This window comes from Manis javanica, chromosome 7, assembly GCF_040802235.1.
Source record: "Manis javanica isolate MJ-LG chromosome 7, MJ_LKY, whole genome shotgun sequence".
Lineage (NCBI taxonomy): Eukaryota > Metazoa > Chordata > Mammalia > Pholidota > Manidae > Manis > Manis javanica.
Genome location: NC_133162.1, coordinates 37,026,931 through 37,039,309, shown reverse-complemented (window position 1 = coordinate 37,039,309; position 12,379 = coordinate 37,026,931). Strand labels below are relative to the sequence as shown.

General features: G+C 40.6%; 1 protein-coding gene across 8 annotated transcripts in view; it reads right to left on the bottom strand.

Moving 5' to 3' along the window:
• Window positions 1-12,379, bottom strand: part of SLC16A12 (solute carrier family 16 member 12) — a 74,122-nt gene that overhangs the window by 23,252 nt on the left and 38,491 nt on the right. The window contains exon 1 of one of the 8 annotated variants that reach the window (XM_073240728.1): window positions 7,879-8,317. The exons of the other annotated variants lie outside the window; for them this stretch is intronic. The gene's annotated coding sequence lies outside the window, so the exon portion shown is untranslated. Of the gene's footprint in view, window positions 1-7,878; window positions 8,318-12,379 lie in introns of those variants that run through there. 8 annotated transcript variants of the gene reach the window in all.

The window sequence follows — 12,379 nt, the reverse complement described above, 5'->3', positions numbered from 1 at the left end:
TCTCTTGAAAAATCAAAAGTGCTAGAGATGCCAACTAGTACTCCTTTGTGACAGCCATCAATGGGAGTCAAGGGGCACACGTTCCTTTGGACGTTCCTATCCTTCCCCTGCCTCTGACACCTTGTATGGTCCAACCCTGGGCTGCTTCACTCTTCAACACCTGCAGGGCCCCTGGAGGCAATAAGATTTTCAGTTTCTGCCTGTACACATTGCAGTATATCAAAGTTTATTGAACAGCTGCATGTGAGTCATGTTTATGGCAAGCTTCATGTCCAGCCTCTCTCATAATTTAAGCAAGAGTAGCATTTGAGATTCTGCCTATATCTATATGCAAATACTTGCAATGGAATCACTCACTGATTAGACACAATTAGGTGGCAGATGTCATGAAATGATGGAATCAGTTGTCCAAGGAAAAAAGCCAGAGCTTAGAAACCTCTCTGCCTTGGGATAGTCCTTCCTAGGTTTGTTTCCATCAAAATAACCCCCACGGGTTTTTATTTTTATTTATTTTTATTTTTTTATTTTTTATTTTTTATTTATTTATTTTTTTGAGACGGCATCTCTCATATTTATTGATCAAATGGTTGTTAACAACAATAAAATTCAGTATAGGGGGGTCAACGCTCAATGTACAATCATTAATCCATCTCAAGCCTAATTCTCGTCAGTCTCCAATCTTCTGAAGCATAACGAACAAGTTCTTACATGGTGAACGAATTCTTACATAGTGAATAAATTCTTACATGGTGAACAGTACAAGGGCATTCATCACAGAAACTTTTGGTTTTGATCATGCATTATGACCTATAAACAATCAGGTCAAGTATGAATATTCGTTTGATTTTTGTACTTGATTTATATGTTGATCCCACATTTCTCCTATTATTATTATTATTTTTATTTTTAATAAAATGCTGAAGTGGTAGGTAGATGCAAGATAAAGGTAGAAAACATAGTTTAGTGCTGTAAGAGGGAAAATGTAGATGATCAGATGATCAGGTGTGTGCCTATGGACTAAGTATTAATCCAGGCTAGACAAGGGCAGCAAGACATCCACGGATGCAGAAGATTTCTCTCAAAGCAGGGGGGGTGAGGTTCTGAGCCTTACCTCTGTTGATCCCCAAATTCTCACCTGATGGCCCCCCTGCGACTGTGCCTGTCTTAGGTTGTTCCTCCCTTGAGGAATCTTACCTGTCTCTGGCTAACCAGTCATCTTCCGGGGCCATACAGGGAAATGTAAAGTTGGTAAGTGAGAGAGAAGCCATATTGTTTGAAAAGGTTAGCTTTTTACTTCTTTGCAGATTTATGCCCTGTGGCTTCTATGCCCAGCACTTGTCTCGAGGTATCTTTACCACCTGGAGGAATTACGATACTCGGTAAATTCGATATGAGGCACGAATTCTATTTAAGGGTTGTAATTAGGAAGGAAGAAGAAAAGCTATAGATGTAGCATATGAAGGAAACATGGGAGGATTGATTATTTCTTTGACATATCTTCTTGTATAGTACCTTAAGTATGTATAGGTTTTAAACTACTAACTAATTTGCACACACATATTAACATAATAGGAATACGGTGACATAAACAAAGCAAATCTATAATTACCATCCATCTCCAGTGAAGCCAAGAAAACCATTTAGGCACCCTAGGCATTTGTGAAAATTTATCTATGATATGATGGATATTGTCCAACTGTACTTGAACCATCAGACAAATTAAAGCAGCCCATTTCTGGGATCTGTTCACATCCCATATGTTCTTTTAACCGTAGATAGTCTATAGTCATGAGATTTTGGAGTGCTACAACTTGCACCCCTCCCAACTCCTGGTTGAGTTCCAACAGTACAGATCCGGTCAAATTCATTGTCTCACTGTATGCACATGCCAGCCTAGACATCTCCCTCCTCATTCCTATGGCAAGTCCAGGAGATGGTGGGCTGGATGCAGCCACAACCGCAGCATCGTCCGGATCCCTGCCCCCATGGGTTTTTTAACTGAAGTCTGTAAATGCATCCACCCATATGTTTCCTGTACAAGCACTGTTGTTGGCTAGTGCTGCCCAGCGCTACTGACGACTTCTGAGACAGGTGGTCTGTGTGCAGAGCTTTGGGGAGCAATACAGTGTGATGGATCAGGAATTAGAAAGTTATCATATTCTTTGAACATTTCTGGGAAGTCTTCCTAAGAAAACAATTTAGGAGAAGATGAACACTATGAGAAAAATTTAACACTGCATTAGGAATAATATCTAACACATAACTAACCCAAGGAAGTGCTCAACAGCTGGAAAGTGTTTGGAGAGTTACGCTGCACTTAAACAAATGGAATGACATATAATCCTTTAAAATTATAAACAAGATGATAATGCTGTAATATGGTAAAACATTTATGATGCAATGTGAAAGTAAAAAGAAGTCCAAAGCTGTGTGCAGATTGTGAGGAAGCTTGAGAAACTGCTGCCAACATTGTATACTTCTAACTGTTGCAAAAAATAGGAAGAATATGCAAAAAGGAGCATAGGTGGGTTGGTATAATTGTTATGATTCATTTTCAGAATTAAAGTCAATACAATTTTACATATACTTTTCTTAAGTAGATATTTCAGGTCTGCACCTACAATAGAAATACAAGCACAGAAATCTCCTTTGTATAGTTTCTAAAGGACTAAAAATAACAATATCCTTTATTGATACCACACAATGAAAACTAGGTGATTATTCCATAGAGGACACACTATAGGTAGCAAGCCCCTGGCAAAATAAAATGTGCTGTTTCTTTACAAAAATGTTAAGTACCAGGAATATTACTCAGCCATAAGAAAAAAACAGATCCTACCATTCGCAACAACATGGATGGAGCTAGAGTGAAATAAGCCAGGCGGAGAAAGACAAGTACCAAATGATTTCACTCATATGTGGAGTATAAGGACAAAGGAAAACTGAAGGAACAAAACAGCAGCAGAATCACAGAACCCAAGAATGGACTAACAGTTACCAAAGGGAAAGGGACTGGGAAGGATGGGTGGGAAGGGAGGGATAAGGGCGGGGAAAAAGAAAGAGGGCATTACGATTAGCATGTATAGTGCGTGGGGGGGCAAGGGGAGGGCTGTGCAACACAGAGAAGACAGGTAGTGATTCTACAGCATCTTACTACACAAGATGGACGGTGACTGTGAAGGGGTATGTTGGGGGGACTTGGTGAAGGGGGGAGCCTAGTAAACATGATGTTCTTCATGTAATTGTAGATTAATGATAACAAAATAAAAAATAAAATAAAATAAAAAATGTTAAGTACCATTAAGTTTTATTTTGCCTCTGCTACCCCAGGTGACTTCATTTTCATTTGTTTGAGATGAGTGGCCTCTCTGTGGCATTCCCACATTTTTTAGGTCAAGAACTGATTTGCGAGGATCTCTCAAAAAATACAATTGTATAAATCCAAATATGAAATTTTAGGGGAGGAGTAACACTCTCAAGTATGGCTGTGGTGACAGTGTAATGAACAAGAATCTGTTGGAAGTTAAAGTCAAACTGGGTAAAACCACAGAACATCCTCACAGGGTTCCAGGAAGGAGAGAAATGACTTCCCTGAGAGCATCAGAATGCAATGCTATGATTAATAATTCCCCATGAGTAGTTGTACTTAAGCTTCACAAGCCTCTGAGATAGGCACTGTTTTCTCCCTTTCATGATGATGAAGCTGAAGCTCAGAGAAGCAAACACTACTTTGGAATACAAATGGAGTCAGTGACTCTGGCAGATTTTGGACAGTGCATTTGCCCACTTACCCTCCAGATTTCAAAACTCCTAGTGGGTGTTTCCTTCAACAAACAATGGTAAAGCTAAAGCACCCATTTGTGTGAGTGACCACAACAAAATAAAGTTGAAGGAGAGGGCTCCGCAGGTTCATGCTGCTCATAAAGCAACTCATGGGAGTTTGTTTCAAAATAGCTCGTTTAAAAGATTTGTTTGGAAGAAGTGCACAGGTTCAACAAGGCTAACCTGGTTTCCTAGAAACTTTGGATCATGCTGCAGTTCCCCTAGAATATTAACCTGAGCATTCTTGTAAATAATTAACCTTCCTGATATTAGGTAAATATAATGAAAAAGTCTTTTATTGAGTTAATAGGATACCTAAAACTATAAGTAAAGGAAGCATGTTACCATCATGCAATTTTTCATTTTGCTATTCAGCCTCCAATTTATTTTATTTTGATATCCAACCACTAAACTATAATTGTATTCTGCATCTCACTTCTGGCCTTAACAAAATTTTGGAACAAAAGAGGCTCTATATGATGGTGTTCCTCAAAGATTACTCCTTAACAGCACAAACTGGGGTGTATTCTCAATTTCACTTTATCCTCCTTGCTTTCAAAAATCTAATCATTTGCAAAGATTTCTTGTTAACAATCAATCACCTTCCAGTAAAGCACTCCATTTGTGGGCCAGATCTTTTGTGTCACTCTTAAGTAAAGTAAAGCATTCTATCAATAGAAAACCCACACATCTCTTACAGGCAGTACACAGCTGGAGGGAAGGCAGCAGTGGTCCCAGAACCACTTGTTTGGTAGGGTCCCAGCATTGTCTTTCCATTGCTCTTTCCTTCCTTCATCCCTTCTATTCCCAGCCTTTAGCAATACCCTTACTTTCTAAATTGATTTGCAGCCACAAAAGAGATAAAGGTGTGTGGTAGAGATATCAGGAGTGGGAATCAAGACCACTGAGTCCAAGTGACACTATTTAATTGTATGACCCCGTGCAAATCACTTCCTCCCTACCACTATTTCCTAATCTATAAATCCAGGGAGTTGAAGTGCTGATGTTTGTTCTGTAAACTAGGTAACTGACTATTAAGTATCTCTTCCCCAGTATGTACATTACCTGGTAGACTAGGCACTCTCTTAGTAAACTCTGATTAATTCTACTCTTCATTACTTAATATCTCTTTGAGGGAGGAAGCAATTCTTCCTCGTTATTAGTTAAGAATCATGAAATTTGCCAGTCTCTCTCCTTTCAGGCATTTCTAAAATATTCCTACACTACAGCTAATATTTTTGAAATATCTCCTGATGTATTTATTGCCCTTTTTTGTTATGTTATTTTCTTTCAATGGCCTGCTTCTATCATTAAGGCTAAGCTAAGAAGTTTATTGCTGTACGGAACAAGAAGATAGGTCCCGTCCAAAATAAATCCACCCATAAATAAGGAATCATAGGATTGTGTTGTGGGGGAAGTTCCTACCACACAGCAAAGGAAAGTAGAAGCTACCCAGAGAGGAAGGGGAAAGGTTTTTTAAAAGGAAGAGTGACGAGCCATCCAGCTTTCTCAGGGACCACATTTCCCATTCCCTTGAGTCCTGACCAGGGGCAGGTGTGTGGTACAGTGAAGAGCAGTTGAGGGGAAGCTGCAGTAAGGAGGCCTGTGCGCTGTGTCCCATGGGTAACTGTGGGAAGACACACTTCACTGGGTGCCCTTGGCCTATGAGGGGTCTGGGCAGAGAGAAAGCCAAAGGTAGTGTCCCCTGACTGTTGCTTACCTGCCATGTGACAGAGGAGTGTGAGTGATCCAGATTCTCTCCCATGCTCTCAACAGAGACACGGAAGACATCTAGGAGATAAGAGGCAGGGCTGTGGCAAAGGGAAAAGGGATTCCACGGCAAATAACTTGAGCCAAATGGAAATCATGGTGATCCTCAAGAAGAGCTGTAACAAGAAAGGCAGGGCATCCCCATATCCTGGCCGTGAAGAGTACAGACTTTACATTCCACCAGCCGCAGACACGTCAACCTGGTAGACACTGAGCACAGAAGCCAGTATGTAGAGGCCAGCAAGATAAGTTTCCCCAACAGAATGCCCAGGGGCCAAACCTTTGCTTAGGGTAATGAGAACTCAGGGACCTGCCTGCCAACCACCTCCTCTTCTATTATGGGAGGACACTTGAGCTCTCCCCTAAGCCACCAGGCATAAAGGAGAGAGAGGGATAAACACAACAGGGGAGAGAGACAACCGCTGTAAGGAGATTAACCCTGGATTTGGTTGAATATTGGTCTGAAAAAGACTGAGCTAAGATGAAAGAGGACTTTAAACTTGCAAAGGCTGCTAGAAACTTTTTTAGGTTGACATATATACTTTATATACAATGAAACATACCAATTTTAGGCCTGCGTTTCAATGACTTCTGACAAATGTATACACTCGGGTAACAACAACCACCACAATCAAGATATAGAACACTTTCATTAGCCGAACATTCTCTCATGCTCCTCTGTAGTCAGTCTCTATCAACCTCAGCACCACTCCACCCCTGATTTGCTTTCTGCCAATATGATTATTGTGTTAGCCAAGAATTCCATAAAAATGGAATCACACAATATGGACTATTTTGCTTCTGGCCTCTTTCACCCATGATAATGTTTTGAAATTCATCCAGGTTGTTGTGTGTATCTGTAGTTGATTCCTTTTTACTGCTAAATAGTATTCTATGTTATAGGTATATTACCATTTATTTATGAATTCATCTGTTGATGGACATTAGGGTTGTTTCCAGATTTAGACTATTGTGAAAAAAGCTTCTGTGAATATCTATGTACAAGTCGTTCTGTGGACATGTGTTTTCATTCTCTCAAGTAAATACCTAGGAATGAAATTGCTGCATCATATTATAAGTTTATATTTAACTTTAGAAGAAACTGCTAAACAGTTTTTCAAGATGACTATACATTATTACTAGTAACATATTAGATTTGAAGTTGCCTCTGTGTGTAAGGGATTATTCTCACTGTAGTTTTAACTTGCCCTTTTCCCTGCTGACTAAGGTGTTATATTTTTCACATGTAATTATTAACTATGCATGTATCTCTTTTGTGAAGTGTATTCCAATAGCATGCCCACTTTTAATTGGGTTGTTTGTCTTATTATTGAGATACAAGAATTATTAGTATGTTGTAGATACAAGTCCTTTGTAGATATTTGTATTACAAATATTTTCTCCCACTCTGACTTACCCATTGCTACTGAATGGTGTATTTTGAAGGGCAGAATGTATTAATAAACTGGAATTTATTATTTTTCCCATATAGTCATTCATATTCCTATAAGTTAGTGATGGACAATCAAAAACTGAAATTTTATAATGCTACATTACAGTAGCATCAAAAAACATGAAATCACTAGGAAGAAATTTAATACATTATTTGCAATATTTGTACATTAAAACTATAAAACAGTGGTAAGAGAAATTTATAAATGCCTAAAAAAGAGAGAGATACCATATCCATTCTATGGAAAACATGGAAGATATCATATCTACCCAAGTTGATAGATAGTGTCAATAAAATCCCAATCAAAATTCCAGTTTTTTAAAATAAAAATTGACAAACTGATTCTAAAATTCTTATGGAAAGGCAAAGAACCTAGAAAACCCAAAATAATTTTTAAAAGGAAGAAGAATGAAACTTGAAGTTGCACTAACTGATTTCAAGACTTACTCTACAACCGAGGTATTCAAGGTAATGTGATATTGGCATATTAGACCAGTGGAATAAAGAGTCTAATGTACACATTTATTCATATGGAAAAAAATGGATCTCAAGTCTTACTTTACACCCTATACAAAACCTAACTTAAAATGGATAATGATCTAAACACAAAAACAACATCTATAAAACTTCTCAAAGAAAACGTAGGAGAAAATCTTCATACTTTGGGGAAAGGCAAAGGTTTCTTAAACAGGACAGAAAAGCAAAATGAACTCCCCACTGTTGCCTTCTTAGAGGCTTGCAAAGAGGTTTAGATTTATTCTAGCAGCAAAGAAGCTGTAGTATTTTTTCACATCTGTGTTATTCGAATAAGTCTCAACTCTAACACAACTCACTGGAGAAGATGTCCAGGTGGACTCTACTGTCGCCTCTGTAGTGGGGAGGAACTCCTTCAGGATACACCATTTGCAGTCCTTAGAGTGTCCCATCTGAAGCTCTTTCATCTACATGCTCACCCCTGTCTCTCTAGAAACAAGAGGGAAACGCAGAATACCATTTCTGGTAATGGAATCTCAATGTTCTCAACCACAATCTGTTTGGCTCATGACTGTCTGGCTCCGTGTTCAGTCCATGTAAATGACCATGTCCTTAGCCAAACTGCCTCACTTCCAGTCCATACATATGACTCCCACCTTTTCCTTGATGCCATAAATTTCTTGCGACTCAGTGAAAAAGTCAAGCTTTACTATCTTTGTTTCCTTTACCTTCAAATTCCTTCCTTCCTCTTCCATATCTGACATGTATCATTTTCTACTGCAGCTGTCTTCACCCCACCCCATCCCTCAAAGTCATTTCTCCCTTTTATAGAGTCTTAGAGATGTCCATACATGGCTCTCCTGGCCCTTATCAAATACACTGCTGTTATCTATTTCTCTTTGTCTCTCTACCATTAGACTATAAGCTCCATAGAACAGAAACTCCCTTCAGTCATCCTTGTATCTTTCTCTTACTTTCCCCACCACCCCTACACCCCAATAAACACACACACACGATGCCTGGTACAGAGTAAGAGTTCTATCAGTGTCTAATAAATGAATGAAACAAGTTTTGCCTTTGCCAGAAAAAACCCCATCAAGTCATTAGAAATAAATTAAGAACATACATAACCATCACTAGTTTTAAAATGGCAATTCAAACTAAAAGAAACACAAAAGCACTTCCACCTTCACCAGAGAGGTCTAAACTTCAGACATAAAGCAAGAAAACCAGCCATTACCACTACAAGATGAAGAGTATTTAGCCCAACCAGCTTCCCTCTAAATGATGCACACCCAGGAGCCAAGCATACTGTCCAGAGGTACCTGCCAGTACTTAGGGCTCAAGTCTTCATTTCCTGGGCCAGAGAGTAAGCCACAAAATAGTGATAATAACAACAGTTACTATTTGGGGGGCATTTAATCCACCAGGCTCTGAATTCACAGCTATACATATGTTATCTCATTTTATCCTTATTCCAACCCTGTGAAGGAGGTATTATAATTTCCACTGTACAGACAGGGTTAAGGAATGCTCTACCTATCCAAGATTCAACTTCAGCCTGACTTCAAAAGCTTGTGTCTTAATCACTGCATCCTGTTGCTTTCCCCTGGCCTCTAAGCTCTGTTATGGTAGAAGCCATCACTGTTAGGCTCAGTGTCACGTTGTAGAAAAGGCGCCTGGCATCTATTTGCAAAATGTTGTGCTTAAATGTAAGCCTCTTATGGGAAAGAAAGATGTCTTGCTTTCCAGTCACTTGATATTTTATTACTCCCCATTACCAAGGATTAAATATATCTGATTCTACCCCAACACAGGACTCAAGGCCCTGTTTAACATCCTGGCCTATGACTAGGAATCACAGAGGACACCATGTGCATTGAAGGGCAATGTTCGAAGTATGCCATGAGAGAATTCCAATGCTTTTCTGCAGTAGAGCAAAGCATTCCAGCTGGTAGTCTTACAGACTTCTATCCTGGGGCAAACAAAAGCTCCAAAAAGGACTGAATGCGGGAAGGAAGTTAAAGAAGCTCCTCTCTTGGGTTTTTACAGTGGCTGGCCCAAGGACCCAACTGTTCATTCCACTTGGAGTCTCTGGGTCTGAGGGATGCCTTCCAATGCATATGAATCTATTTATTTTTGTTCTTTGGTGACATTACACATGCACTATGAAAAAAAAATTTGTTCTTAGGTGGAGAAAGCCTAGTGATCCACTTTTCTTTTTTTTCTTTCTGCTTCTCTTTGCTTAGTCCACAAATAAGCCCTGGTAACAGTGTAGTAGTTACTGACTTGAACCAGAGAGTTTTAGGTGTCAGTCAGGGACCTTTGGGCACTAAAATGAAATGCTGACCTTTGTTAATGAAGCAGCCAACATTTTTACATTGTTGTGTGAGCCTCGGGGATAGGAATACTTTACCCAAGACCTAGAATAAATAGCAGTGATTTATATGGTATTTGGTCTACAGAAGGGAGAGAAAGGTAACGGCTTGTAATTCACATAAGAGGCAGAGCCTAGAAAGCAAGCTTCTTTCATACCCAGTCAGCTCCTAATCCAAAGAGCCACTGATTCTAGGCAGCATCAGAAAAATGCTTACTCTTGAGTTTAACAGTTTGTTGACAGTGCAGTTCATAACCATAAGCTTGCCTCCAATCACCATTTTCTGCAGTAATAGAGTTCTTTTCTCTCTTGTTTGGAAGTACATGTGATAAAGGTCATAGGCCTGAGCTGTAGTTTTCTCTGACAAAATATATAATATGCAGTCAAATATCCCAATGCCCGGCACAATGCCCAATATAAAGCTGGTTGCTCCACAGTTGTGTGGTTCAGTGAATAAATTTTTGCATCTACCTCAGTGGCCTTGAAGAATACTTTAATTCTAACTTTGCATACTCACAGCATATGGAATTATTAGGTCAGAATATGTTCTATGAAAGGCTTCTTGGCTGCAGACAACCTTAGGGTTTGGGATGCATTTCACAGAGCCTTTTTGTTAGTTGACAAGAGAGCCTTTTTCTGCAGAACAGTGCTTCCTGCCCATCCATAACAGTTTCCACACTCTGTAATCGCTGCTACCCTCCTTGCTGTTAAAATGGGAAGGGCAGTGAGTCAGATATTTCAGCTGGCTAGAAGTTAACCCTTCAAGACACAGAGGGATGTGGTGGAGCGCTGGCGTTTGAAAGAGAATGCAGGCAGGTCTGCGCTCAGCGTGTGTCAGCTCCCCCTGAAGAGCAGGGCACCTGGCTGCTTCAGGGCCTGGGACAGAGCCAGAAGAACAGCAGGCATTCAATAAGTAGGTAGTTAATGGACATCTCCCTTTCTCAGATCACATGGGGAGGGAATGCAGAGAGCTTGAGGAATGGAAACAAGCAATTACCCACCCTCTCTTTGTTCTTTTTAGCCACTGTCAAAACAGATTAACCAGCCTTCCCAGAATCCTGTGTGAACAAATTTCACGGAGTACACCAGGGCTGGCCAGGCCCTGACCCCAGAACAGGCCAAACCTGGAAACAGAACTTCACTTCCTACCTATGTAATGAAAAAACTCATATTTTTTTTCCTTCCTGAGTAGGAAAAACAGAGTTCTTCCTTACTGTGTATTTCTCTCCTGGGTCTCCTTCATTACTCACCCAAGACACTTCCCTTCTGACACTTCTGGTCACCAGCCGTGTAGGCGTGTTTCCCCACACCAGCAAGCCATTCTCAGACACCAGCCGGTATCCAAGGATTCAACTCAATTCCAACAATATCTACCTGGAGGTAGTGTCAGACCCCACAGGTTCCATCAGTCCCACGGACTTCCTCCTGCCTGCAGATGCCAGTGACAAGCGCAGATTGTCAGAGGTTCTAGCGACCCTCTCTTGGGTTTAGTTGATTTGCTACAGTGGCTCCTAGACTCAGGGAGATGCTCACTCACGCCTACCAGTTTGTTATTAGGATATGATAAAGGGTACAGATGCACATTGGATGGAAGAGATGCACAGGGCAAGATATAAAGGAAGGGGTGCAAGGTCTCCATGCCCTTTCTGGGCCAGCCACTTTCCCCCCACTTCCACGTGACCCAGAAGCTCTCAGAACCCAGCTGGGATTTTATGGTGGCTTCCTCACATAGATATCATCAATTATTAACTCCATTCCCAGTCCCTCTACCCACTCTGGAGGATGAGGAGAAGCCTGAAAATTCCAACCTTCTAATCATGGCTTGGTGTTTTTGGTGACCAGTCCCCAGCCAGGAGCCACCCAGAAGCCTAACCAGAGTTACCTCATTAGAATGAAAGATGTTCCTAGTGTTCTCTTACATAGGAATCTACAAAGGCTTTAGGAGCTCTGCACCAGAAACTGGGGGAAAGAGATCAAGAGATAAATTTTCTATTATCTCGCATCCAGGTTGGTCATCCCTTCTTGCTTTTGCAGAATGGTTAAAACTGAACATGGACTGCTGTAGGGTTCACCTACAGAGCCTGGCACTCAGCCCACTGTCTGCCCCACACTGCAGAGGCCATCAAATTCCACAGGCCCTTAGAGATGTTTATTTTCGTGCTCTGCAGACTCTGTTCACTGCTTGAACCACAGCAGGTCACACAAAGGACAAGGTGTTGCCACGCCTGAGAATGCGGTGTACTCTGTAGTCTAAGACTGAGGGACCCGAATTACTTCCTGGAAATGAAAGAGTTAGAAATGATTTTACAAAAATTCTTTCAAAATATAGGGGGTCATCTTTGTCTCCCTCCTGATGGAAATGATTAGAACTGAACCACTTCATTCCACCTCCTTCTAGTTTTGGACCCAATGAAACAACAAAGGGCTTGGAAGTAGTTCCCCACTTTTTTGCATCTAAGTATGCACTACACATTTTTAAATAT